Source organism: Elgaria multicarinata, chromosome 1 (genome assembly GCF_023053635.1).
Source record: "Elgaria multicarinata webbii isolate HBS135686 ecotype San Diego chromosome 1, rElgMul1.1.pri, whole genome shotgun sequence".
NCBI lineage: Eukaryota > Metazoa > Chordata > Lepidosauria > Squamata > Anguidae > Elgaria > Elgaria multicarinata.
In genome coordinates, this window is record NC_086171.1 from 176,356,327 (window position 1) to 176,383,747 (window position 27,421).

At 42.1% G+C, this 27,421-nt stretch overlaps 1 protein-coding gene across 1 annotated transcript in view; it reads right to left on the minus strand.

Annotated features, from left to right (window-relative positions):
* Positions 1-11,385: 11,385 nt before the first annotated feature.
* Positions 11,386-27,421, minus strand: part of TSPAN2 (tetraspanin 2) — a 249,747-nt gene continuing 233,711 nt past the window's right edge. The window contains exon 9 of the transcript XR_010026272.1: positions 11,386-11,420. The gene's annotated coding sequence lies outside the window, so the exon portion shown is untranslated. The remainder of the gene's footprint in view (positions 11,421-27,421) is intronic.

A 27,421-nucleotide genomic window follows, 5' to 3' on the forward strand; every position in this document is an offset into this window, starting at 1 on the left:
CTCTCTCTCTCTTTTTTTAATAATTTTATTTTTCTACAATACTTAAACATACACATTACATCCTCTCATAAAGAAAAAACAACAACATACTACATAATATTAAAACGTTGAATACATAATATCTTATCTAAATACATAATCAAAATTAACATAGAAGTGCACCCCCCACCTCGGGATCTCATTCCTGATTCCAGAATCTCATACTTTCTTCTGCTGGTGGTTTCCCACTTCCTTTAGAAAACACAAATATTAGGAACTGTTTCCAAATTCCTTCAAAATCATTTGATTTAGCTATACCTCTTCTCCATTTAATATTACTTGTCAATTTATCATTAATAGCTATATCCCATACTTCTTTATACCATTCTTCAATAGAATATTCCCCTTGAATCTTCCAGTTCCTAGCTACAATCAATCTTGCTGCAGTCAGCAAATTCGTTATCAATTCCTTGATTTCCTTTTTACATTTAAAATCTTCAAATAGTGACAGTAATGCAACTTTTGGTATTCGTTCTATCTTCATTTCCACAATTTCTTCAATCTCCAAAAACACCATCTTCCAAAATTTTTGAACATAGTTACATTCCCACCACATATGTAAATACGTTCCTTTACCCCCACAACCTCTCCAACAGTTTGCTGACTGCTGATTATTTATCTTATTCAATCTAACCGGAGTTAGGTACCACCTCCATATAATTTAAAAATAATTCTCTTTTATTCTTACTGACATATTTCTCAACGCTCTTTGTTTCCATAGTCCCTCCCAGCCCTGTTGTCCTATTTGTACATTCAAATCTGTCTCCCAAACCATTTTGCCTGAATTATCCATCAACCCTTTCTCCACCAATATTCTATATATTTCACTCATCAACCCTTTTAACACTGTTCTTTTCTCCCTGTCATTTTCTTTCTTAACTATTAATTCCTCAAACTTCGTCAATTCTTTACAATCTCCGTTATCTCTTACCCACTTTTTAGTCCACTGTTTTTTAGCCCACTTTTTAGTCCAGACAACACATTTCTCAACAGTGGTGGAATTCTCAAACCACTGTTGAGAAATGTGTTGACTAGCTGAGCCAACATTTATTTATTTATTTCATTTCTCTACCACCCAAGAGCCAAATCTCTCTGCGGGGTTCACAACAATTAAAATAAGGTGACCATATGAAAAGGAGGACAGGGCTCCTGTATCTTTAACAGTTGCATAGAAAAGGGAATTTCAGCAGGTGTCATTTGTATATATGGAGAACTTGGTGAAATTCTTTCTTCATCACCACAGTTAAAGCTGCAAGAGCTATACTAGAGTGACCAGATTTAAAAGAGGGCAGGTCACCTGCATGCCACGATACAGAGATTTAAAATACAATAACAGGTGGAAAACAACTGAGCTAAAAGACTGAAATGCCGGGGGAGGGGGAACATGTGCTGCTTATAACCAGTACATTTTGAAGTGCCAACTCTAGCAGTTTTATCTTCATCAGGAGCAGGTCTTCTGTAAAGCCAATGGGTCTTAATTGCCCATTCAAGACCAAGCCACTTCAAAATACTTTGCAGTTACAACAGGGAACAATATGTTGTGCTGGGAAAATTCTTCCCCCCCCCTCCAAGCTACCCTGAGAACTGTAGAGAAGCTCAGAGAAATAAGGAAATTCAGAGGAGGGTGGGTAGATGACCTCAGGGTCCCCGCTAACAACAAAGTGCTGGCACTGTATCCTTGTGAGCACTGATTTCACTGTACCGCAGCTTAGAACATAGGAGAGGCATGTAGAAGAGCATAACTGCAGAGATGCAGTCACTTCAATCCTGCTTTTAAGGCCACAGTGATCTCTCCCTATACCCAACACAAGCAAGTGACAATTTAGCAAGGGGGGGATGTTTCCTAAATCCCATCATGAAGGTTGGGGGCTGTTGTTCATCCAGAGTGTCACTCTCTGGAGAGGCAAAAGGGCCTCAGCCATGCCTAGAGGCAGACCCCAGTGTCCACAGGATTCAGTTATGCAGGCAGACAGGGATCCAAATATTACGTAGCCTAAAATGGGCCAGTGGTCAGGCTCCACAGCAGAAAAGGAAGGTGGGACAAGGTGATAGAAGACGGTTCGGCAGCTTCTTCCAATAGCAAAGAGCGTTGAACCTGTTTGCCTTGAATGACAACGAGTGTTGAACCTCTTTCAGCCCAAGGACTGAATTCCATTTCACAGGAAAAACTCAGGGCCCAGACTCCAGTAGTGGACGGGGGGCCTTTTTAAACAACAACAACAACAACAGAATTTAGTTTAAAGCTTTAATGTTAGTAACTCAACCTTTGGAGAGACGTTTCAATCTTTTAGAACAGGGCGAAACTGCACAAAAGCTGGCAACAACCCCCCCCCCGAACAATTGGGGGTTGGAAGGAAGGGGTGTGTGGTTAGGGGAACGGAGTGTGGAGACCAGGGGAATCCTGGAGGGCCAGATTGGGACCCTGAGCTGGTGCGGCTTAGCCACAAAGCCCGAGGTTCTGTACCCCAGCTAGGTGGGTCCATGTGGGTCTGTAGAATCGCTGACAGTAATCAGTCTTGTACTGAAGCTTGTCAGGTGCCCTTGAGCCACAATGCTGACTGAAGTATTATGAAGTACTAGACATAAGACACCAGAGACTGCCCGCTTAGAGGCCCTGATTTGGGACGCATCCTCCAACCCACCCCCACATCACCTTGCATTGGGTTCAATGTGTAAATTTTCTCCGCTGCTTCTGACTTTCTTACATGGTGTGTGAACCGCAGACCCAGTGGAGTGGAACAGAAATGCATAGGGTGACCATATGGAAAGGAGGACATTTCCTGTATTTTTAACAGTTGTATAGAAAAGTGAATTTCAGCAGGAGCGGATCTACACAGATATATGAAACGTCGTTTTTTTAGTCATTAAACTTATTATTTTATTACGATTTTATACGTCCCCGGGCACATGTATTTATTAATACGTTTCTTACCGTTGTGTTGTCTGTAGATATCCGCTGATCTGGGCCACACAATGTATTTTTTATCATTGTTTTCTCAAGTCCCCGTCACGTTATTGTTCCTCCCACTTCCTCTTTTCTTCCATTATCCCTCCTCCAAGAGAAACGGTGAAGGGTGGTGGTGGAAAGATTTCCCCTCTTTCCACACCTTGGAGCTTTTCCTAAGCTGGAGCCATGGAGGGAGGGAGGGAGGGAGGGAGGGAGCCTCCAGGCAGGGTTAGGGGATTTACTTTACTCAAAAGTAAATCCCATTGATTTCAACTGCTAACATGACCTGCTGCCCCTTGGTCTGTGCTTGGAGGGGAGAGAAATGGAGAGAAGGGGGGCTGGAAAGATTTCCCTTCTTTCTGCGCCCTTTTCCTAAGCACAGACCAAGGGGCAGCATGTGATGTTAGCAGTTGAAATCAATGGGATTTACTTTTGAGTAAAGTAAATCCACTAACCCTGCCTGGAGTCTCCCTCCCTGCTTGCTTGCATCTTCAAGTTCATGAACTACGGGTGTGCTGGTTCCCTTACTCAAAAGTAAATCCCATTGATTTCAACTGCTAACATCACATGCTGGCTTACCTTTGAGGAAAGCCTATTGAATAGAGAGAGTCTTACTTCTGAGTAAACACATATAGAACAATGCCCATACATGGAAGGGGGGAGGGAGGTTGTGGCTGCAAAGAGGAACACAAGGCAAGAAAGAGGAAAAACGGCTGCTAATTTGGACACGGAAACACAAGAAACACGCCCCGAGGAAGTTGATTGGCTAAGGAAAAGCATATATAAAAAAGGAAGGTTTCCTACGATGCAATCTGCCATATAAGAGAAAATACGACTTATACGGATAAGATCAGAAAATAGAACGACAAAAAGGGTAAGCAATACAACGTTACAAGGCAAGCGTCATGTTTGTCGAGATAAGACTCAATCATTTATAAGCGGTATATCCAGCTTAGTGTAGATCTCCCCCAGGTGTCATTTGTATGCATGTAGCACCTGGTGAAATTCCCTCTTCATCACAACAGTTAAAGCTACAGGTGCCCTGCCCTCTTGACCAGATACAAAAGAGGGCAGGGCTCCTGTAGCTTTAACTGTTGTGATGAAGAGGGAATTTTGCCAGGTGCTGCATGCATACAAATGACACCTGCTGAAATTCTGTTTTCTATACAACTGTTAAAAATACAGGAGCCCTTTCCTCCTTTCCATATGGTCACCCTACTTGAAGTACATCCCCTCTCTATAATTGGAAGGTATTCTTCTTTCCCTTTCCAAGTAGTGAGGCTGTTCGCCTCTCCCACTTCACAGCACATGTGCAGCATGACATGTGAACCCAGGCCATTGGGTTGTTCAGATTCACATGTCATGCTGCACAACCTATGAAGGAGTGAATCATGGGTTGCATGCTAAGTGGAAGAGTTTTTAAACCAATGGGTCATGGTTACATGCGAACCAGGTCTGTGTCAAATGCAATATATAGATTTGGGTTTACTACTTGATTAAGGATCACCTGAGAAGACAAAGAAAGTATCTTTCTCTCAAGATTCTGCTCAGTCCCAAAAATCATGTGATCATTTAAAATTGCTTGAAATGTGTTGCTTTTAACCAGAGTAAAAGTCTCTGCTGTCTTGACCTAGTGACTGCTGTAGGCAGCAAGCATTACGACTGCAAAACCTAACATATGCATCGCAAGTCCACCACCTTCCTTAGTGTTATATTAGCACTTAGAAAGTAAGCATGCAAGTAGCATGACATGAAGTCCTCACATAATGGAAATAGCGATTAACTTTCTGCCAAGACAATTGCCTAGCTGCAGAGGATAACTTGTTGCAGCTACAAAAACAGGGTTTGGAAGTGTGAATGCTCCATTGACCAGGACATTGACCACAGGCAATGAAACTAGTTTGACTTGCTTTTACACGCATAACAGCAACTTAATGCACAGAAAACAGACTTTCTTGACATGGAGATAAACATGGATTGGAACTAATGGATTGGTTCCAGAGTTACTTTGAGGAGACCCATTGAAATCAGTGAAAGTAACTCAGGTCCCAAAATCCCACTGTTTCAATGGATCTTCTAATCTAAGTATGTCTGGATTTAGCCCATTGTCTCCATGTCAAGCTACTGTTAAATACACATTTACTGTAGCCATTTAAAAGGTTGATAACCCTAGCGCCACAGTGCTGGAGAGGAGAAGCACATAGCCTTCAAAAAGCCGATAAGAGAGATTGAGTGGACAAAACATTCTTCACATGGCAGGGCACTGCTTACTGCAAAGGAGCTAATCTTGCTGATGAACATAGGTTTCTTCTTTGGGAAAGCTACATGATCAATTCTATGCTTAGGTGATACAACAAGAAGAACACCTCCTTTGGTTAAATTATATATATATGGTCCCCTAAAAAAAAAAAAAAAAGACCTGCAAGCTTCAGTTGGTTTCATCAGTCAAATAATCAACTAAACTTTTGGTTGATTGATGAGGGGGTGCAATTTTAATCAGTGGGATGGTAAGTTTAAGGTACACATTTCTTTTAAGGCTATTTTGGTTCTGTTGCGTTCTTGTACATGTAAATAAAAAAGAAAATATTTCTACTCAGAAGTGAATCCCAATGACCTGGTTTGCACATAATCTCAATTCCTGTTTTAAACAATTCAGGAATTGGTAGGGCACTCATCACTTCCACTTTGAATCAGCTTTAGTTTGATGCAGTTTCTGAACCTGGGACAAATGGGGTGGTTCCTGGGTTTTTGATGAAAGCTAAGAGGAAGTGATGAGCATACGGGAGGCAGCCGTTTCCTCGCAGACCGAACAAACCATGGTTTAAGCAATTCATGCTTTGTCATTACATACAAACTGGGCCATTGTGTTTAGTGGGGTTACTCTCAGGAAAGTGGGTATAGGATTGCAGCCTTATAGTGGAATCCTACAGATGCCTACTTAGATATAAACCCCATTGAGTTCAATGGGGCTTGCTTCCAGATATGTGGATATAGGATTGCAGCCTAACAGTGAAATCCTATGCATGTCTACTCAGACAAAAGTCCTGTTTTGTTCAATGGGGCTTACTCTCAGGTAAATGGCTGTAGGAGTGCAGCTTGACAGCACAATTCTATGCATGTCTACTCAGAAGTAAGACCCACCAAGTTCAATGGGGCTTCCTCCGAGGTAAGTGGGTATACGATTGCAGTGTCTCTCAAGTCCATCTCCATTCTTGAGAGTGAATGCTTTGCACATGTATCCACACTTTCTCTGGCATCTTTGAAGAAAATGTAACCTGTCACAAAAAGCAGTATAAATCCTAGATTCTGCCCATGTGGATTTGCACCATAATCCAAGCAGTCCCTTTTAATATGATAGGTGTAAGAGGCAAATGAAATGATAAGTGTTTTCTACATGGTTGCTGTCTTCTTTCTAATTCTTGTGGCTTCTTATCATGCTGGCTTTGTGTAAACTGAAGGGAATGTATAAAGTTGACTACTCCAAGTTTTCTGTGTTTAACTCCAGTTCGATTAAACACTTATGGATGTGTACAAAGTGAAAAATGGGGTTATGAGAGGTTAATGCTTTAATGCTTTTAATAACTCTTTTAGCCACATGGCTGCATTTTGTCAAATAAAGTACGAAGCTGTCCCAGCAGGAAAAGTACAGATAGGAACTTCCCCCCAAAGGGCAAAACTGCTACATGTTGGGCAAAAATATGCAGGCTGGTAATGAGCTAAACATATTTAGCAAAGATTTAAGTCTCCGCATGATTTAAGGCATGATGGATTACTAAGGATGCTGGCCAGAGACTTTGTACAGCTGGCTTTAGTGGGCAAACATTGTAGCTCAGAAAGAGCTGTCCAGTCTCACTGGTTCACACAATACAGTAAACCCAGCCACACCACTCCATTGTAAAGTCATCAGCATGCTTGTGAGAGCTTATTCAGTTTGATTTTTATTCTGTTCATAGTGGAAATCTATGGATACCTCTGGGAGTGGGTCAGGGCATTTTCTTATTTATATGTCCCCCAGACCCCCAGTGGCAGAGCTGGTAGGATGCATAACACCAAATCCCAAAAATCCAACGAGTTATTTAAGGCACGATCCTATGCATGTTTAGACAGAAACACTCCCAGCATTCCCCAACCAGTAGTAAGACTTTCTTCTGTCTAAACATGCATAGGATTGCATCCTTAATTCAGAAGTTATAGAAGGTTTAGCGGTTCAAATATCTTGCAAAAGTCATCCCCAAAGCTGCCAGTCTTATGAGCAACTGCTGGGTCATTTAAAAGACAATAATTACAAGATAAGATGATTTGTTTATTTGTTACATTTACATCCCACCTTTTCTCCAAGAAGTCCAAGGTAGTATACATGAGCCTCCTCCTCTCCATTTTAACCTAGCAACAATCCTAGGTTAGGCTGAGAGTCAGGGCTTTTCTACATGAGGCTTTTAACTTGCTATTTTACTGAAGCTTCTGCTTCCGCATTCTGTGTGGGATTAAGGTCAGCTCCTTTACATTTGTGCCCCACCCCGCCCCTAGTGTGTGGGAGGTTCTTTCTCTGCCTTTCTATATGTTTCATTATACAGCCATTAGGTGGTGCTGTGGTATAGCAGAATTTCAGAAATATATGAGGTTTTCATGCCACCATTCAGGATATACCAGAGTTTCCTCATTAGAAAACAAAACACACACACACACCCATGGTACTGGTTACAAAGAACGGGGAGCCCTGGAGAAGGATGATATTGTGTAAAGCACCTGCAAACTACTTTGAGTGAAGAATCATGAGCACATAATAAATGCCTCATGTAGAAAGGCTTTCAGTGATTGGCCCAAAGTCACCCAATGAGCTTCATGGCTGTGTGATAAATAGAACCAGGGATTCCTGTGTCTCAGTCCAACATTCTAACCATTACACGATGCTCCTTCAAGGGTGTCATTACTAGAATTCACTATGAGCTTTTCTACACAAGGCTGTTAATTGGTTGTTAATCCATTGCATCCACTTTCGGTTTTGTTGCAGACTTGAGATCTAAGCACTGCACAAGAAGTGTTTTCTTTCTACCACACAACCTCTAGATGGCACTGTGTTATAGCACAATAGTGCAAATACACAAGAAGAAATTGTGCTTTCTCTCTTTCACAATTAAATGCCACATTTTCCTTGCTCTAAAAAAATTCACAGAAAGTGCTAGTTAGACAAAGAAGTGAAACTGGAGGGTCTACTTCATCTAAAGAACCTGTAAACAACCATGAGTAGGGAATGCCAAGCACACAATAAATGCCTCCTGTAGAAAAGCCTTACATTTTGTTGTGTTGGTTGGGGGGAGGGTTGCCACCACTTTGCTAAAGACAAAGTGTAATGTATGTTTTATGATGCAGATGTTATATGCTACTAATTCAGTCCTATTTGCTTCAGTCAGCTCAGCTTAAGTTACTAAATTAGAGTTGGAAGGCTTAATTCTTTACAGTGAAAGAACCAAACCAAAGACCCCTGGAATGCTAATATTGTTTGAATGCTCCAAACAGAAGTTGTATTTGTAGAATACATGATTACAGAATAAATACATCCTTTTTATAAGCAACATCCCAGTAAATCATAAACAATCCATCTCCCCAAATGGCTACAGAGATCTAATAATAACAGTAGAAAGGCACAGGCGAACTTTGATTTTTCTGGTATCCCGAGAGCTCTCCCCCACCTCACCCCCCACATGAAGCTTAAAGTGATTCTTGATTTGTAATATAAATGCAAAACCCATGCAGGCCAGAATGTCCTTTGCATAACAAATGCTTCTATTCTGCTTTTGCTTCTGTATTATTAATAATAAGATATTCATATAAAGCACATGGCAGATGAGCCAATGACATGTTGTGCATACAACAGAGCACCAGCTTTTGTGAGTACATGTGAAGAAATAATAGAGGACCAGGAACAGCTTTGTACACCAGTGGAAAAGCAGAAAGAGAAAGGGCATAATCATTTCTCTGCCCACCCTTTCATCATTCCAAATTGTTCCCCAACAATTGGGTCTGGATTCCAAATACATGTTTACTTATAATTTGGATCACGTAAAGGGGGAAAAAACAGCCATGGATGGCGGTGATGGAAAAAAGTGGGCAGGATTAAGCACCCCTCTGCCTACTGTGTCTGTTCAGAAATAACACCTCCCAAAGCTGTTATTTTCTTTGAAGGAAGGAAGATGGGTAGGGAGGTGCAGAGTATCATATCTTTCCATATAACCTGTATAAGGCTTTCACACGCTCCGGCAATGAAGGGGGATAAAATGAGGCAAACAAGGGCAAACATTTAGGTGTGATGGAAGTCTCAGTTAGCTTCTTAGGCTCGGAGGTGAAAATAATCAGGTATCAAGGTGGCTGGACTGAGAGTAATGATTATTAAGGGAGAAGATGAGAAAAGAGAAATCCAACATAGAAACAATGGTAAAGACAAGTTCAGTGGCAGAAAGCTTCCTGCGCGTCCCCTGCCCCCTGTGCACAAAATGCATTATAATTTAAAGTTTATTTTATCCTCAAAAGAACTATGAATTACAATAGGCTTAGAAATAGAGATTTGTACAGGCTTAGCATGCCTGTCAATGTAGTTTGATACATGTCTACTCAAAAGTAAGTCCTATTGAATTAAATGTATCTTACTTCCAGGTAAGTGAATAACGATAGCCTGAGGAAGTATGGAAACATAGATCCCAGGCATTCTCAGTGTCAGGATATGTCTCCATGTGATAGTAAGGCTTAAATACTGTGCACACACACACTTGGGAGTAAGTACCGTTGAACAAAGTGTGACATATTTCTAAGTAAACATGCAAAAGGATCAGATTCATGGAATGCCTTTAAGACTGTGGTCCTGCACACCTGCCCTGGGTCTCAATAAATTCAATTAGGCTTACTTTTGAGTAGACATGCATAGGATTGCACATTTAGACCATCTCATAAGGTTATCAGTGGCTACTAGCCTCGATGGCTATGTGCTACCCCCAATCATAGAATCATAGAATAGCAGAGTTGGAAGGGGCCTACAAGACCATCGAGTCCAACCCCCTGCTCAATGCAGGAATCCACCCTAAAGCATCCCTGACAGATGCTTGTCCAGCTGCCTCTTGAATGCCTCTAGTGTGGGAGCCCACAACCTCCCTAGGTAACTGATTCCACCGTCGCACTGCTCTAACAGTTAGGAAGTTTTTCCTGATGTCCAGCCGGAATCTGGCTTCCTTTAACTTGAGCCCGTTATTCCGTGTCCTGCACTCTGGGAGGATCGAGAAGAGATCCTGGCCCTCCTCTGTGTGACAACCTTTTAAGTATTTGAAGAGTGCTATCATGTCTCCCCTCAATCTTCTCTTCTCCAGGCTAAACATGCCCAGTTCTTTCAGTCTCTCTTCATAGGGCTTTGTTTCTAGACCTCTGATCATCCTGGTTGCCCTCTTCTGAACACGCTCCAGCTTGTCTGCGTCCTTCTTGAATTGTGGAGCCCAGAACTGGACACAATACTCTAGATGAGGCCTAACCAGGGCCGAATAGAGAGGAACCAGTACCTCACATGATTTGGAAGCTATACTTCTATTAATGCAGCCCAAAATAGCATTGGCCTTTCTTGCAGCCATATCGCACTGTTGGCTCATATTCAGCTTGTGATCTACAACAATTCCAAGATCTTTCTCGTTTGTAGTATTGCTGAGCCAAGTGTCCCCCACCTTGTAACTGTGCATTTGGTTTCTATTCCCTAAATATCAGAGGCAGTATGCCTATGTACAGCAGTTGCTGGGGTACATGGGCAGGAAGATGCTGTTGTACTCATGTCCTGCTTGCGGGTTTCCTGTGTTAGCTGGTTGGTGACTGTGCGGACAGAATGCTGGAACAGATGGACTCTTGGTCTAATCCAGCATGGATTACGTTCTTAAGTGAAGGAAACCAAGAGAGAATTTGAGTCTGTGGTTTAATTCAGTGTAATGGTGTTTGTCTTTGTTTTACATTACATTTGGGTGACTATCTTCGGTTTCCTTTTGGAACCTAGAGATCCAAAAGGATAAAGTCCTTTTTTTCCTGAGCAGTTTACAGTTTAAACAGAAAAACAGCCTATCTCAGCTCCTGGAAATGGCATTACACAATAGCCAAATATTCCAACAGCTTCAGCAGAACTGCAGTGTACACATGCGACTAACCTGTTGAAAATGACAGTTTTCTACACAGTCAGGATTTTGAATGTACAGAATGTTGTGTTAACACGCTTGTGTGGCTTCCGGGAGAGTAGACAAAGTTGTCATTTTGTAGCAGTTTCCCATGGCAAAAGACAATAGAATCCCCACAACTGACCATTCAACAAGGATATGTTCTGGCCTTTAACCCAATCCCTTAGATAAATTATTGTGTATAGCTGAGATGATGTTGCCTGGCCTACACACACACACACACACACACACACACACGTCTAGCCTTTTCCCTCAGTTAAATCATTGGGTTTAGCTGAGAAAGTGCCACCTGGCCTTCTCACTCTCTGAAATTCATATGTGAGGCACACCAAGTATGTGAGGTACCCCAAAAGCACATTGGTTCTATATGGCAAATATCCATTGAAGCAGGAAAGGGCAGAAGCATTGTAGTGCATAAAACATAAGATTTGGTGTGATTTTAAAACTGATCAGATCTTCTCTGCGTGTATGTATGCCCATGGGGATGTCTATATGGCTTCTTTACCCTGACCTAAATGCGCAGATTCGCGTTTCAGGACACATGACGCAGCCACCCATTTGCCGTAGTGCTGGGTTTTTAACTGGAAAATGTGCAGATTCATAGTTGCAATTTACCATGGCTTTTGGATCAACCTTCGAGTTTGCACCACATTATAGTTATGTGTCATTGGGGGAGTTAAATCAAATTTTGAAATGTGGGCATAGCTTTGAGTGACTGGCTGATTTCCCACCTTCCCATCTATCGCGTCCTCCTCTGGCTTCCTCATTCCTTCCCGCCGTTTTCATTTTTAATTATATGAATCTGTGGAGCTCCGCAGATATAGCTTATAACATTAAAACAAAGAGGGGGAAACGAGCAGCCAGAGGGAGGAGACGTGTTCAGTCCCCCTCTCGCATCCTCCTCTGCTGCCTTGTTCTTTCCCCCCTGGTTTTTCTCCTATATGAACCTGCAGAGGTCCGTAGATAAAACGTTAGGGTTCCGTAGCTTCGTATGTGCATATGTGCACATTAATAACTGCACTACCAAAAAAAAAAAAAAAAGTTCACACCCACCAGAGCAACTTTGCTCCGCAAGGGGTCTCCTATGACTACAAATTCTGAGCAGTAAATTCAGAAGACATATCACTGTTACTGCTGCAGTGTAACGTTCTTCGACTAAATTTGAATCTACGAAAATTTGGGTTTATATTCAATGAGGAGCAGTCCTGTTGTCATATAGATGGGGGCCTTGTGGCTCTTGCTAAAAGTGTGAAAACATGTGGATTGTATGTTCTAAAGGCTCAGAAAACAAACAAGGCTGATAGATTTTCCATGGGCAGGAGACAGTGGAGAACATATTTATTTATTATTTATTTATTTATTTATTACATTTCTATACCGCCCAATAGCTGAAGCTCTCTGGGCGGTTCACAAAAATTAAAAACATTCAAAGTATAAAACAACAGTATAAAACCATAGTATAATATACAATATAAAAGCTCAACCAGAAAAAAACAGCAGCAATGCAAAATTACAAATTTAAAACACCAAGTTAAAATTTATTTATAGACTGTTAAAATGCTGAGAGAATAAAAAAGTCTCCACCTGGCATGTATACTCATCTATACATCTGGGACGAAAATGTGAAACGTCTTTGAAATCTGTCATAACTGACTTCAAAATGTGTCTTAACTTTCACTAAATTTAACTGAGCTGCGATTCTAAATACATTTACTAGGAGCACAGTGGGACTCACTTCCAAGTAAAAATGCATAGGCGTATTCATATTAAGAATATTTTTGGACTGCTCCTCCATTCAGGGAAGTACTCAAGGTGATGTACAATATATATATATATATATATATATATATATATATTATCTAAAACACATTTTTAAAGGGAGGAATAAAACAGAAAAAAACAGAGCAGCATTATTTTAACAGGAACATGCTGTTAGATGTGTTGGAAATTGTTTTGATTTTAGTGAATCAGGAGAACTATGTGTCAGGTATCAAATCCCATAAGTTTTCAGCTGTCAGATACAGTCAGAGTTCCAATGATAGTTGTCAAACTCTAAGAGCTGTTCCATGTCACCGTTAAATGCTGTCAAATATCAAATTCTGTTTCATGGGCTCCTTCCATACTAGATGGAAGGTATAAGTATCAGCATACCATATTCACCTACATTTTTTTGGGGGGGGGGCGCACATGCCATCATAATTCATTTGCAATCTTTCAGTGGGGTTTTCTATATGAAGCTTTTAACCTGAATCTTTACTGAGGCTTCTGCTTCCAGATTCTTTGCAGGATTAAAATTAGTTGCGTTACACGCTTTCCCTTCCCAAGAAGCTTTCCTCTCTCTGCCTGTCTATATGTTCCAGTGTACAACCACTAGGTGGCACTGTGGTTTAGCAGAATGGTGCAATAACACCAACTTTCTATTTCTATAATTTTCTAGAGTTACAGATACCCTTCAGGGGGGAATTCCATACTTTCCTGGCTAAGAAAAGCCCATGAGAATGGTCACAAAACATGGAAGAGGCCCTGGAGTGTGGTCATGTAAAAGAACTGCAAACTACCATGAGTCACAAGTGCACAATAAAAGCCTCATGTAGAAAGGCTATGTGTTTCCCTTGTGCTTCTTCAATCTTTATTCTTACTGCAAAAATAAAACACCAACATTTTGAGAAGGAAGGAGGAGTACAATCTGTAGATGCCCTTGGTGTGACTCTTCAAAGTTTGTGAGTTATGGTTTTGCTGTGGGCAGTGACCTATGAGGCAGGTCACTGCTCAGCACAGATTCACTATAATCTTCGCTGTGGGTACCATTTTATAACATCCTTATTTTTGAATCTATCTTTTAATTACTGTTAAAATACTTTTCCAGCTATATTTTTTGAATATTAAAATATTAGTGAAATACTACTAAAATGAAAGAGTGTTGTAGTACTATAACAATTCAAACGAGAGGGAAATAAACATTTCCAGTCAGTAGGCAGTATCCAATGCTGCCCTTGCACCTCCATTTGATAATGTTGTGCCAATGGGACACCTGACAACATAACAGGGATCTAACACTTCTAGAGCAACCCCAGAAACGAGCTAAAAACACTTGTTTCCAGAATGGGCCAAGTCACTCTTCTAAAAACAGCATTTTGGCTTGTTTCAAGTTGCTTTAGGAAGCACTAATTTCCAATTGCAGCAGTAGTGGATCTTAGTGGCGCATGAGCAGAATTGGAATCTGCCCAATGTGGTTCCCCCTCCCCAATGAACACTTCCAAACCAATGTTTAAAACTCTGTTGTTGTTGTTGTTGTTGTTTTACATTTCATGGGTAGTAATAAACAATAACACTTAGAACTATTATTCTTATTTTAGTTTTTTAGAATAAGAATAATAGTTCTTATTCTTAGAACTATTATTTTTATTTATCAAAATGGAGAGGCGGGTAAGAAATAATAATAATAATAATAATAATAATAATAATAATAATAATTTTGGAGGGAAGAGGAATCACTTGTTTTTTTCTGTCAAGAAAAAGCCCATGAGAAAAAGCCCATGAGGTGAACGAGGTCTTTCCCTTCTCCACCAATAGCAGTTGTGTCATGGCGACTGGTGTAGGTGGAACATAGCAGGATGAACACGCAGAGAAAGTGCAATATTACTGATAGTGTGGAAAGTTAACTGCAATTCTGCTTGTAGCTTACAGCAGAAGAACAACTATCCATTAGTGCTAGGAGCCAACTGAGAGCAGCCTATGTCAACTATCAAATATGGTCAAATGTGAAATGTCAAGTATCCTATAATGGAATCAAATGCTGAAGTAAAATGTAAAACACTGAAATGGTATGAAAATATTGTCACATATCAATTTCTGAATTCAAATATACATTCAGCAAATATTCAAAAACAGACACATAGGGCTCTATCAGTTTTATTGCCCACACGGATTTTCGCAGGTCCCTCTCACAACGTCGTCTGCCCACCATGCACCTCCTGTCCCTTCTTGCCTTCTTCGCACCATAAAAACACACACCAGTAAGTACAACTTAAAATAAAGGCGGAAGTTGCCTTTATCTCCTGCTGTGTGCAGGAGATGCAGTGCGATCAAAACGGCCCACTGAATGGGCCACGTGTAGGTTGTTTACCTCCTCTTTCAAAAGAGGAAGTAATGAGGGACAAACACGTGGGTGGAGAAGCGATGGTAAACAAATGCGATTTCCCTGTGTGATGACACTCATAGAGGGGGTGGAAATAGGATACTTGGATGGGGGGAAGGGGATTTATTTTCAGCTCAATATGTACTCAATTACCACCAGAGTCTATTCCTTGCCTTTATATACCGATTGTGCTCTTTTACATTCCAACTTTTGTGGGCCAATACCCTATTCCCTGCAAACATTTAATTTTTGTGGAAGTGGCTTACTCTGAACTCAGTTAGACCTACTTCTGAGTAAGTGTACGTAGGACTGAGCCATTATGGCCAATGTTTTTCCACTCCTCAAAGGGAAGCAGGCTGTCAGATGAGGTGCCTTCCTTATTCTGTGGCTACTGGCATGATCCATTCGGAAAACGTTTAGAGGTGCGTATATTTATTGTGCTTCTGTACCAGAGTCATTAAAAATAGCTTGTGGAAGATGAATGCATGCTCCTCAGCCTCTTACCCATTCCTCAGAAGCTGTACCTATGTTTATTATGAAGCTTATATTCAGTTGTGGGAACAAATCTGACACAAAGACCCTAAGAACGGAGCCCCATTGTTCATGTTAATTAACCACTTTGAGTAAATACAGTAGAACCCCTTATGGCACCACATTGTTTATGAGTCTAATATTCCTTCTACTATTCAAACAAACTTTGACAAGATGAATTCCAGCCCGGAAGGAAAGGGGGGAAAACACCACAGACGTTATCTTTGATAAATGGATGAATTAGAAATTCAGTAAGTTAGCCTGCTGGCAGCTCGACTCTACATTTGATAAAATGCTAACAAAGAATCTTCTTCTTCTTCTTCTTCTTCTTCTTCTTCTTCTTCTTCTTCTTCTTCTTCTTCTTCTTCTTCTTCTTCTTATTATTATTATTATTATTATTCCTTGGATAGCTCCTTTAGAGTTCTGACTGAAACCCAGAGCAGATTCACCACCCTACTGACATTGAAGCCACCAGCCTCCACTGACATAACCCATAGGTGGTGCTGTGCTATAGCAGAATAGTGCAATTAAGCAAGGGGGAAAATATCTTTTCTTTCGCTTTCAGAAATAATGCTCTATTTCCCCCACTCTAAAAAAGTGGTCTTAAAAAACAAGTGAAACTGGAAAATCATGACATTGTCTAACAAACCCATAAACAACTGTAAGGAGTCATGAGTGCATAATAAACGCTTTGTGTAGAAAAGCTCATTCACTGGTAGTGGTTCCATTGCCATGGGTATGGATATTATGAAACTATAGGTATTATGAAGGAGACAAAAGTTGAGTGTAGCCATACACGTACTCTGGATTTTAGGAAAGCTGATTTTAATAAACTCAGAACTATGATAAGTAAGGTCCCATGGCAAATGAGCCTAATGAGAAAAGGAGTGCAGGATGGGTGGGAGTATTTAAAAAAGGAAATTTTAAAGGCACAGTTACAAACAATTCCAACAAAGAGAAAAGATAGAAGACAACAGAGCAAACCAATGTGGCTCCACAAAAAGCTTAGAGATGACCTGAAAACAAAAAGGGATACATATAGGAAGTGGAAGGAAGGCCAGGCTACAAGAGAAGAGTACAGACAGGTGGCACAGAAGCGCCGAAATGGCGTCAGGAAGGCTAAAGCTGAGAATGATCTGAGATTAGCGAGGGATGCTAAAAGCAATAAAAAGGCTTTCTTCAGATACCTGAGTAGTAAAAGACAGAGGAAAGAAATGGTGGTTCAACTGCTTAATGAGGATGGCAAATTGATAACAGATGACAAAGAAAAGGCTGAAGTGCTCAATTCCTACTTTGCCTCAGTCTTCTCCCAAAAGCGGGTCTATGACCCCACTGGAAAAAGTGAAGCAGAAGTTGAGGGGGCAGGATTACAGTTTGAGATTGATAAACAAATGGTCAAAGAACACCTAATTTCCTTGAATGAGTTCAAATCTCCAGGGCCCGATGAACTGCATCCTAGAGTAATGAAGGAGCTAGCGGAAGAACTCTCAGAACCTTTGTCTATTATCTTTGCAAAATCATGGAAGACGGGTGAGGTGCCGGACGACTGGAGGAGGGCTAACGTTGTCCCTATCTTCAAAAAGGGCAAAAAGGAGGAACGTGGGAATTACAGACCAGTCAGTCTGACATCCATCCCTGGGAAAATTCTGGAGCAGATTATAAAGAAGTCAATCTGTAAACACCTTGAAATCAATACGGTGATCACTAGAAGCCAACATAGATTTGTCAAGAACAAGTCCTGTCAGACTAATTTGATCTCATTTTTTGATAAGGTAACCTCCCTTGTGGACTGTGGGAATGCTGTGGACGTCATATATCTTGACTTCAGCAAAGCTTTTGACAAAGTGCCCCATGATATTCTGATTAACAAACTAGCTAAAAGTGGGCTAGATGGAACAACTATTAGGTGGATTCACAGTTGGCTACAGAATCAGATTCAAAGAATACTTATCAATGGAACCTTCTCAAACTGGGGAGAGGCAACGAGTGGGATACCGCAGGGCTCAGTCCTGGGCCCAGTGCTCTTCAACATTTTTATTAATGATTTGGACGAGGTGCAGGGAACGCTTATCAAATTTGCAGATGACACAAAATTGGGTGGGATAGCTAATACCCTGGAAGACAGAAACAAACTTCAAAGTGATCTTGATGGGCTGGAGTGCTGGGCTGAAAACAACAGAATGAAATTTAATAGGGATAAATGCCAAGTTCTACATTTAGGAAATAGAAACCAAATGCACACTTATAAGATGGGGGATACTTGGCTCAGCAATACTACAAACGAGAAGGATCTTGGAATTGTTGTAGATTGCAAGCTGAATATGAGCCAACAGTGCGATATGGCTGCAAGAAAGGCCAATGCTATTTTGGGCTGCATTAATAGAAGTATAGCTTCCAAATCACGTGAGGTACTGGTTCCTCTCTATTTGGCCCTGGTTAGGCCTCATCTAGAGTATTGCGTCCAGTTCTGGGCTCCACAATTCAAGAAGGACACAGACAAGCTGGAGCGTGTTCAGAGGAGGGCAACCAGGATGATCAGGGGTCTGGAAACAAAGCCCTATGAAGAGAGACTGAAAGAACTGGGCATGTTTAGCTTGGAGAAGAGAAGATTGAGGGGAGACATGATAGCACTCTTCAAATACTTAAAAGGTTGTCACACAGAGGAGGGCCAGGATCTCTTCTCGATCCTCCCAGAGTGCAGGACACGGAATAACGGGCTCAAGTTAAAGGAAGCCAGATTCCAGCTGGACATCAGGAAAAACTTCCTGACTGTTAGAGCAGTGCGACAATGGAATCAGTTAGCTAGGGAGGTTGTGGGCTCTCCCACACTAGAGGCATTCAAGAGGCAGCTGGACAAGCATCTGTCAGGGATGCTTTAGGGTTGATTCCTGCATTGAGCAGGGGGTAGGACTCGATGGCCTTGTAGGCTCCTTCCAACTGTGCTATTCTATGATTCTATGGTATGTAGGAAACTTTTTGTTGTTTATTCGTTCAGTCGCTTCCGACTCTTCATGACTTCATGGACCAGCCCACGCCAGAGCTTTCTGTCGGCTGTCACCACCCCCAGCTCCCCCAAGGACAGGTCTGTCACCTCCAGAATATCATCCATCCATCTTGCCCTTGGTCGGCCCCTCTTCCTTTTGCCTTCCACTTTCCCTAGCATCAGCCTCTTCTCCAGGGTATCCTGTCTTCTCATTATGTGGCCAAAGTACTTCAGTTTTGCCTTTAATACCATTCCCTCAAGTGAGCAGTCTGGCTTTATTTCCTGGAGTATGGACTGGTTTGATCTTCTTGCAGTCCAAGGCACTCTCAGACCATTGCTCCATCTAATTCAATCTACAACTAGATGCTCTCTAGATATGTTTGGACTGCAATTCCCACCATTGATAGCTATGTTGGCTAGGAATGATTGTGTTGCAGCCCCAACACATCTTAAGGGCACTGGATTGGGGAAATCTGCTCTACAACTTCATTCAAGCAAGGCTAATTGGAACTTAATTCATATCCACCACTGGTTTATTTCTCTGTTCATGTCACCAGTCAGATTTCTCCAAAATATTTGACATAAAACAGAAGACCATTTGATGTTATGTAATACCTAGCCAACTTTCTGATGAAGAATGGAGAAACCTTAATGCTAGCCAGGAACTCCATCTCATAGCTGTCTCCTTGTGTTATATAACTCAGGAACAGTTTTTTTCTGAAATCTGTGGAAACCCCATTGGAATGGTGCTTCTGAATGTCATTTCCATGGCAGAGACGCAGCATTTTGAGACAACTTGGCATTCTTATTCTGATTTAAGTGGATGGTAACAAGACATTGCGTTAGAAACCCATTAAGCTGCATTGCCTAAAGACCAAGAATTGGGCATTGCCACATTAAGCCCATTAGCAAAGTAAGCTGTTCAGAACTGTAGCGGGATAAAGTGAGGGGTAAGGAATGGTATGTACAAAGGTAACAGAGACATGGTTCACATGTAACAAGAAGCCACCATGGGTGAATTTCCCTACAGGGATTTTCGCCATGGTGGCCACTGCCATTCTGAATATTTGAGCCGGGGCACCATAGCTTGTTGTTAGAAGTGAACCTAGCGAGTGGATAGTTTTGGGGTTGTCACCCCAACAACCCACCCTTGCCAGATTCACATGTAACCACAGCCACGATCACAACAAGAAACCCCACAGGGAACTTCATCCAGGGTGGCTTCTCATTATTAATACAGGATAGAAGACAGAAGAGAAGTTATATGTGTTTTATCCAATGTGTATTATCCGTATAGACAAAGGTAAGCACAAACCAATGCAAGTCTCAAATACTGGTTGATTAGTTGGTTGCAAATATACACCACCTTCAAATATACACCCAGGCACCCAGGAAGTTTACAATTTAAACTATTAAAATGAAAGAAAAACATCTCAAAAGATAAAACAGCAGACCAGACCATTAGCGGTCTCTTCAATGGCTAATGGCATGAGCTTCCTAGCCTAGGTTTTTCTTCTTATAAACAAAGCCCCTTAGTCTTGAAACCAGTTTCAACATCAGGGCTTGGCCCTGAATCATGAGAAGTAACAAGTCCCTGAGCTAACACAAAGTGACTTTCCCTGTTCCCAATGTAACCATAACCAGAGCCTTTGCATCTGTTGTACTGGATATAGGAGGAAAGCTATCACTGCAGACTTAAAGGGAAACCAGAGAGCCCCAGTTCCGCTTATTTTGGAAATGAAACACTGGTTAGGGTGACCATATGAAAAGGAGGACAGGGTTTCTGTATTTTTAACAGTTGTACTGAAAAGGAAATTTCAGTAGTCCTGCCCTCTTTTATATCTGGTCACTCTAGTATAGCTCCTGCAGCTTTAACTGTTGTGATGAAGAGGGAATTTCACCAGGTGCTGCATGCCTAACAATGACACATGCTGAAATTTCCTTTTCAATACACCTGTTAAAGATACAGAAGCCCTATCCTCCTTTTCAGACAGTCAGCCTAACACTGGTTCCATCCTTTTGAATCACAAGAAAGTGTACCCAGTTTGTTCCATGTCTGGCCGAGTGCCAAACTTGAGGCCCAGCATGACCTAGGCCAGCCTTCCCCAATCTAGTGTCCCCTAGCTGTGTTTGACTACAACTCCCAGAATCCCCCAGCCAGGTACACTCCAACACATCTGCAGGGCACCAGGTTGGGGAACGCTGACCTAGGCAATTCACTCAGCTGCAGTTTCTTATCTGCAAAACAGGGATAATAATGAGCTACTTTTCGATAGTGTTTGGAGGAGTTACAGGAATGATTACAATGAAATACTTAAATAATAACAAGTACTTAAATTATTACACAGTTATAATCAAAAGCAATCAAAATATATAATGATAATAAATGAAAGAATACTCTTATTTTTTGTACCAAACAGCTGCTGCCACTTTCCTCAGATGCAAAAAAGTAGCTGATTTAAACAGATTGAGGAAATATGGTGTAGGAAAATCTCCCCCAGCCTGGCTCCCTCCAGATGTTTTGGATTACAACTCCACCAGTCACAGTCAGCACAGTCATGATGGGAGTTGTGGTGCAAAACATCTAGAGGGCACTAAGTTGGGGAAGGCTGGTACAGGAGTAGTGAACTTGGGCCAGGGAGTACTGAGTTCAAAATGCCATTCAGCTATGAAACTTTCTGGGTGACGCTCAGTCAGTCACGATCTTTCATTTTAACCTACGTCAAAGGTTTTGCTTTACTTAATGCAGAAGATTAAATCCAGGTATAGGGCACAATCCTATTGTGATGATTGCAGTGAGCCTCCAAACTCAGAGGCCTACAGTCACTGCCAGCCCAAGATATTTGGCTGTCTGAGGCAATGAACAAGTTGGCGCCCCCTCCCAATCCATGTTCAAAAGCCAACTGGAATGATAGATGAATCTGTCTTCAACACTGTTGATGGGACAGTGTCCTCCAAAGCACATGAAGGCAGCAGGCTAACTGACAAGGTTCAGAGCAGGCTGGGTGGTGTACAGCTCTCTCCTCCTATTGCATTACTGCTACCTTCTAGCACCAGCTGCCTGAGGCAACTGCTCCAATCACTCTCATGGTAGGGCCAGCCCTGACTATGGTCATCCTATGCAGGGTGGGAGGAATGGTGGAAGTGGCCTCAGCCTGCCCATCCTCCAGCTCTGCATTTTTGCTAGATGGACTATTTTGCCTGTCTAGCAAAAGCTTCCCAGAGGAGGAGGGAAGGATGATGGAGAGGCTTCAGGATAGCATGTATCCTGGCCTTTCCAGTCTCCTCCCTTCCCTACCCACTGAAATGCCCCCTTTCCCCCTCCCTGAGATTGCATTCCTGACCTCAGAGAGGCAGCCAGTGCAGTTCTTTCTATGCCAGCTGCAAGAGGGAAGGTGTGTGTGTCAGAGCTCTGATTTCTAGCTATGAGGTCGGAGCACAGTCTCCAATCTCAGATCTGGGAATGTGAACTATCGTATGGCCCTTCTGATGCTATGTAGGGGCCACTGGATTGTTCCCTCAATCATACTAAGAACAGACCTATTTAAATCAGTGCTACTTGAATTAGTCATGACTAACTTAAGTCCCATTGATTTCAACAGGTCTACTTTAAGTATGACAAAGTCATACTTTTATCAAAGATACATGCCAAGGCAAATGATTAGTAATCTCAGATGTATAGTGATGTGCTGATTAGGAGAATGCTCTCTGCATTTGTTCAGAGTCAATCTCTTTTTTAAATGATTACTTCACATGTTCCAGGGCTGATCCCTGGCACTGAAAATAGGTTGTGGTTCAACCCAGCTGGAATACATGGCTCAGGCAAGGGTAGTTCTGACATGCAATATCAGTGCTATCTAACAGCATCTGCCTAAAAAACTCTAACAAAGGAGAGAGTCCACCAACTTCTCAGGCTGTCTGTTCCACTGTCAAACAGCTCGGACCACCAGGACGTTCTTCCTAATGGTTGGTCAAAATTCCTTTTCTTGTCATTTGAACTGAAGTCCTATCCTCTGAAGCAACAGAGAACAAATTTGCTCCATCATCTATGCGACAGCCCTTCAAATATGTAAAGATGGGTATTGTATCGCATCTTAATTGTCTCTTTTCCAGACTAACCATGGCCAGCTCCTTCAACCTTTTCTCATAGGATTTGGTCTTCAGGCCCTCAACCATCTTTGCTGCCCTCCTCCGGACATGCTGTAATTGTTAAGTTGCCTGCCCTGTTACCAACTCTATGATGCTATCGTTCTATGAATAGAGTTGCATTTTACTTCTGTGCTTTTTCAGAACATAGGATCTACCTTCTACTAAGTCAGAACAACAAGCCAAAGAGGGCAGCTGTTGAACAGAAACAAAACAAAACAATGCTAAAGAGCACACAACTGTATAACATGTTATAGTACAAGTCAGATTGTTTTATACAAGTCAGATTACAAGCATCCAGTTTTTGTCCAAGTACTGTGAACAGGTACTTGCCACTGTTGAAGCATTTTGGATTACTTGCTGGGGATTGAGAAAAATCTCCTTTTGAGGGCTTAAACTAAAAAAAACAGGACAGAAGAAATATTTGAAGTTTTCAAACTCCTATACTCCCATGGTATTGATCATTCATGGTGCTAACGGAACTGTTTTTCTGACGAAGTCAAAACATATGACAAAACAGGACAAAAAACGGATGCCTGTAATCTGACTTGTTTAAAACAACCTATCTGACTTGAATAAAGCAATCTGACTTGTACTGTAACGTGTTTCATACAGTTGTGTGCATTTTAGCATCGTTTTGATACCAAGTCCGACCATTGGTCCATCTAGCCCAGTATGGTTGACACTGTCAGGAGAAACTCTACATGGTTTCAGGCAGGAATTCTTCCAGCTTTACCTGGAGATGCTGGGGACTGAACCTGGAGCTATCTGCATACAAAGCAGGTGCTCCACCACTGAGCTCCAGCCCCTGGACTGTGGGGCACCGTGGGTTCCCAGGCTCAAGTTAGACTTCTACACACGGCACAACAACTAGAATAAACAATGTCGCACCTCACCATGAACTTCAGCCCACATGTAATAGTTACGGAAGGAAAACGATGAGGGTGTCTTCTAAGGAAGTGTGCCGGCTTTGGGTCTCATTCTTGCTTTTATAGTTAAATGATTTATAGTTATGAGTTGAAACGTCAGTCTTTTGCATGGGGCTAGAGGGAGGAAAGGGGGCAGTATAATTGCCCAAGCATTACTCTTCTAAATGACAGATCACAGATGGATTTTTGGAGGCCGAGCCAAGACCAATAGATTACTCCATGATTTAATTTTTTAAAATTTCTAATGAAAAACAACAACAACAAAGCGACCACCAGTAATCAGAGTCCCAGTAGCTATGAAAGGGCTGCTACTTTGCTGAGATTTCGCCCTGAGTTTAAATGTTTGACAAGAGCTTTATAAATGAGCTGGAGAGGTGGTTTATGTTTCATTAATGAGACCGATAGTGGTTAATTACCAAAGTGGCGTAAACAATCCACTACCAGATCAGGCAGGAAGGGTCAGTTATGCAGAGAAGATCCAGCTGGACTGAATGGGGTTTCCATTAACTATTTGAATACCAAACTGAACAGGCAATGTCTCAGACCCATAAAGCCCAGTGCCTTTACTAGGTTTAATGGATAAGGCCTACCCCCCACCCCCCATATATATATAGAGAGAGAGAGAGAGAGAGAGAGAAAGAGAGAGGGGGGGAGGTTGGTTGGTTGGTTGGTTGGTGTAAACTGGCACAACAGCAAAGCAATAAGGAGGCTCTGGATCTATTGGGGATGCAGTCAGTCTTAAGGTAAAATGTATAAGAAAGATGGAAGGACTTTGAACAGAGTATTAAAACATATATTTTGGCTTCCACCCTCATCAACAGCTGTGCTGTTAAATGAATATTAGGAGTGGCGGTTTGGAATGCCTGGAGATGAAAGTTTCTTAGGAGAAAAAAACAGAGGTATAATTGATATAATGCTTACAAATTATCCTCCAGATTAAGGCCATTTGGACTAAGAGTTCTGAATGATCCAGAAATTTCCCCTTTTTTCAAGCCTATCAGGGACTTTTGTTTGTTTTGCTGGAACCAACTGCAAATTCAAGACACTATGAATTTTGGGGGAGGTAACAAGCGGGGTACTGCAGGGCTCAGTTCTAGGCCCAGTGCTCTTCAACATTTTTATTAATGATTTGGGTGAGGAGGTACAGGGAAAGCTGGTCAAATTTACAGATAACACAAAATTGGGTGGGATAGCTAATGCCCTGGAAGACAGAAGCAAACTTCAAAATGATCTTGATAGGCTGGAGCGCTGGGCTGAAAACAACAGAATGAAATTTAATAGAGATAAATGCCAAGTTCTACACCTAGGAAAAAGAAACCAAATGCACAGTTACAAGATGGGGGTTATTTGGCTCAGCAATACTACAAGCGAGAAAGATCTTGGCATTGTTGTAGATCACAAGCTGAACATGAGCCAACAGTGTGATGTGGATGCAAAAAAAGGAAATGCTATTTTGGACTGCATTAATAGAAGTATAGCTCCCAAATCACGTGAGGTACTGGTTCCCTTCTATTCGGCACTGGTTAGGCCTCATCTTGAGTATTGTGTCCAGTTCTGGGCACCACACTTCAAGAAGGATGCAGACAAGCTGGAGGGGGTTCAGAAGAGGGCCATGAGGATGATCAGGGGTCTGGAAACAGCCCTATGAGACGAGGCTGAAAGAACTGGGCATGTTTAGCCTGAAGAAGAGAAGACTGAGGGGAGATATGATAGCACTCTTCAAATACTTGAAAGGTTGTCACACAGAGGAGGGCCAGGATCTCTTCTCGATCCTCCCAGAGTTCATGACATGGAATAAGTGGCTCAGGTTACAGGAAGCCAGCTTCCGGCTGGACATCAGAAAGAACTTCCTGTTAGAGCAGTATGACAATGGCACAAATTACTTAGGCCGTTGCTAGACGATGAGTTAGCTCTGGGCTCGCCCCTGTGCGTCCCGATGACGCACAGGGGATTCTGGGCTCAGGCAGGGGTAACCCTCCCTTGGCCCAGGATAACCGGCACCACTTGTGGCCCAGTATTTCCTGCGGTCTCACGCTGAGCCCGAGACCGTGGGCATGTAGTAATTACTTGCAAGTAGCCGGGAAAAGCAGCGGACAGGGCACAGCACTCTGCAGGAGCACTGGGCCCATTGGGGCAGGGGGAGAGATTGGGGGGGGGGAGATCGCGGGGGGGGGGGAATCAGAGATGGGGGGAATCACAGCCAGGGTGGAGAAATCAGAGATCATGGGGGGGGGGGAAACAGAGATGGGGGGGAATTGCGGCCGGGGTGGGGAATCATGGAACCCTTTTTTAAAAAACACTTACCGGTCGATGGTGCACTCCTGCGCACCCTGCCCTTTAAAAATTTAAAAAATGGTGGACGTGACAGGTCCTTCCTGCAGTCCGTCCCGTCTGACGTGTAGACTGGGGCCGGCCCATCTTCCCACACAGATTATCAGGTATGTCTAGCAAGGCCCCTAGGGAGGTATTGGGCTCTTCCACACTAGAGTCATTCAAGAGGTAGCTGGATAGCCATCTGTCAGGTATGCTTTAAGGTGGATTCCTGCATTGACCAGGGGGTTGGATTCGATGGCCTTATATAGGCCCCTTCTAACTCTACTATTCTATGATTCTTTGTGCAGGAGAGTTGAAATGCCTTGCAACAAATTGTTTCAGTTTTTTAGTAAGAATCACAGATTTGTGGTAATAGAATCTTGCTCTTAGGTTCGTTGTAGTTTCCCCTACTTATTGCGTACAGCATACATGGCCATATCTACACCAAGCAGGATATAACACTTTGAAAAACGGTACATGGAATGTGTCCTGGGCCCCAACAGTTGTCAATACCGTTATAAAATGTTATAAAGCAATAGTGTAAATCCTGTCCATTTTTCTTTTTTTACATTTAACTAAATAAACCACATTAGAAGTGCATGTTAATGATTGTCTAACATAGTAAGTTTTGTTAGTAACTGTGCTCTATATGTATGGCAGGATTTCAGAAACAGTCATTCTCTGTACATCATACATGATGAGCAAAAACGTCTACTCTTTTTTCTAGAGCAGTGGCAGGAGGCAAGGAACGTGTGTGAAAGTCGAAAATGTTGAGAAGGGATGGCCAGACATCTGGATGCTCCCCCCCTCCCAGTCTCTAGTTTACATCTGAGTTCGGTTGCTTAGTGGTTGATAAAACATGATTTTAAGTTGGGAGTTCTGATCTCAGTGCATCAGGTTCTCATCCTTGCCAAGTGGTTTGACCAGGATATTCTCACCTGCTAGCACAGAGTAACCAAAACAAAAAGTGTTTTCAGACCAATAGACTTCATGGTGCAGCTTATAATTTTGTAGAGCATCTGGAACCACATCTGGAAGATGAGTTTGTCATGTTCTCCCTGTGCTCACATTTTATGCAGCACCGAGAATGCAATCACTGTCACTACCACCATCTGTCTGTCTATTTACATTATCTATCTATCTAGGCAGGGGTACGGGTAAGCAAACTGGTTACCTTCAAATGTACAGCTGCCTTAATCC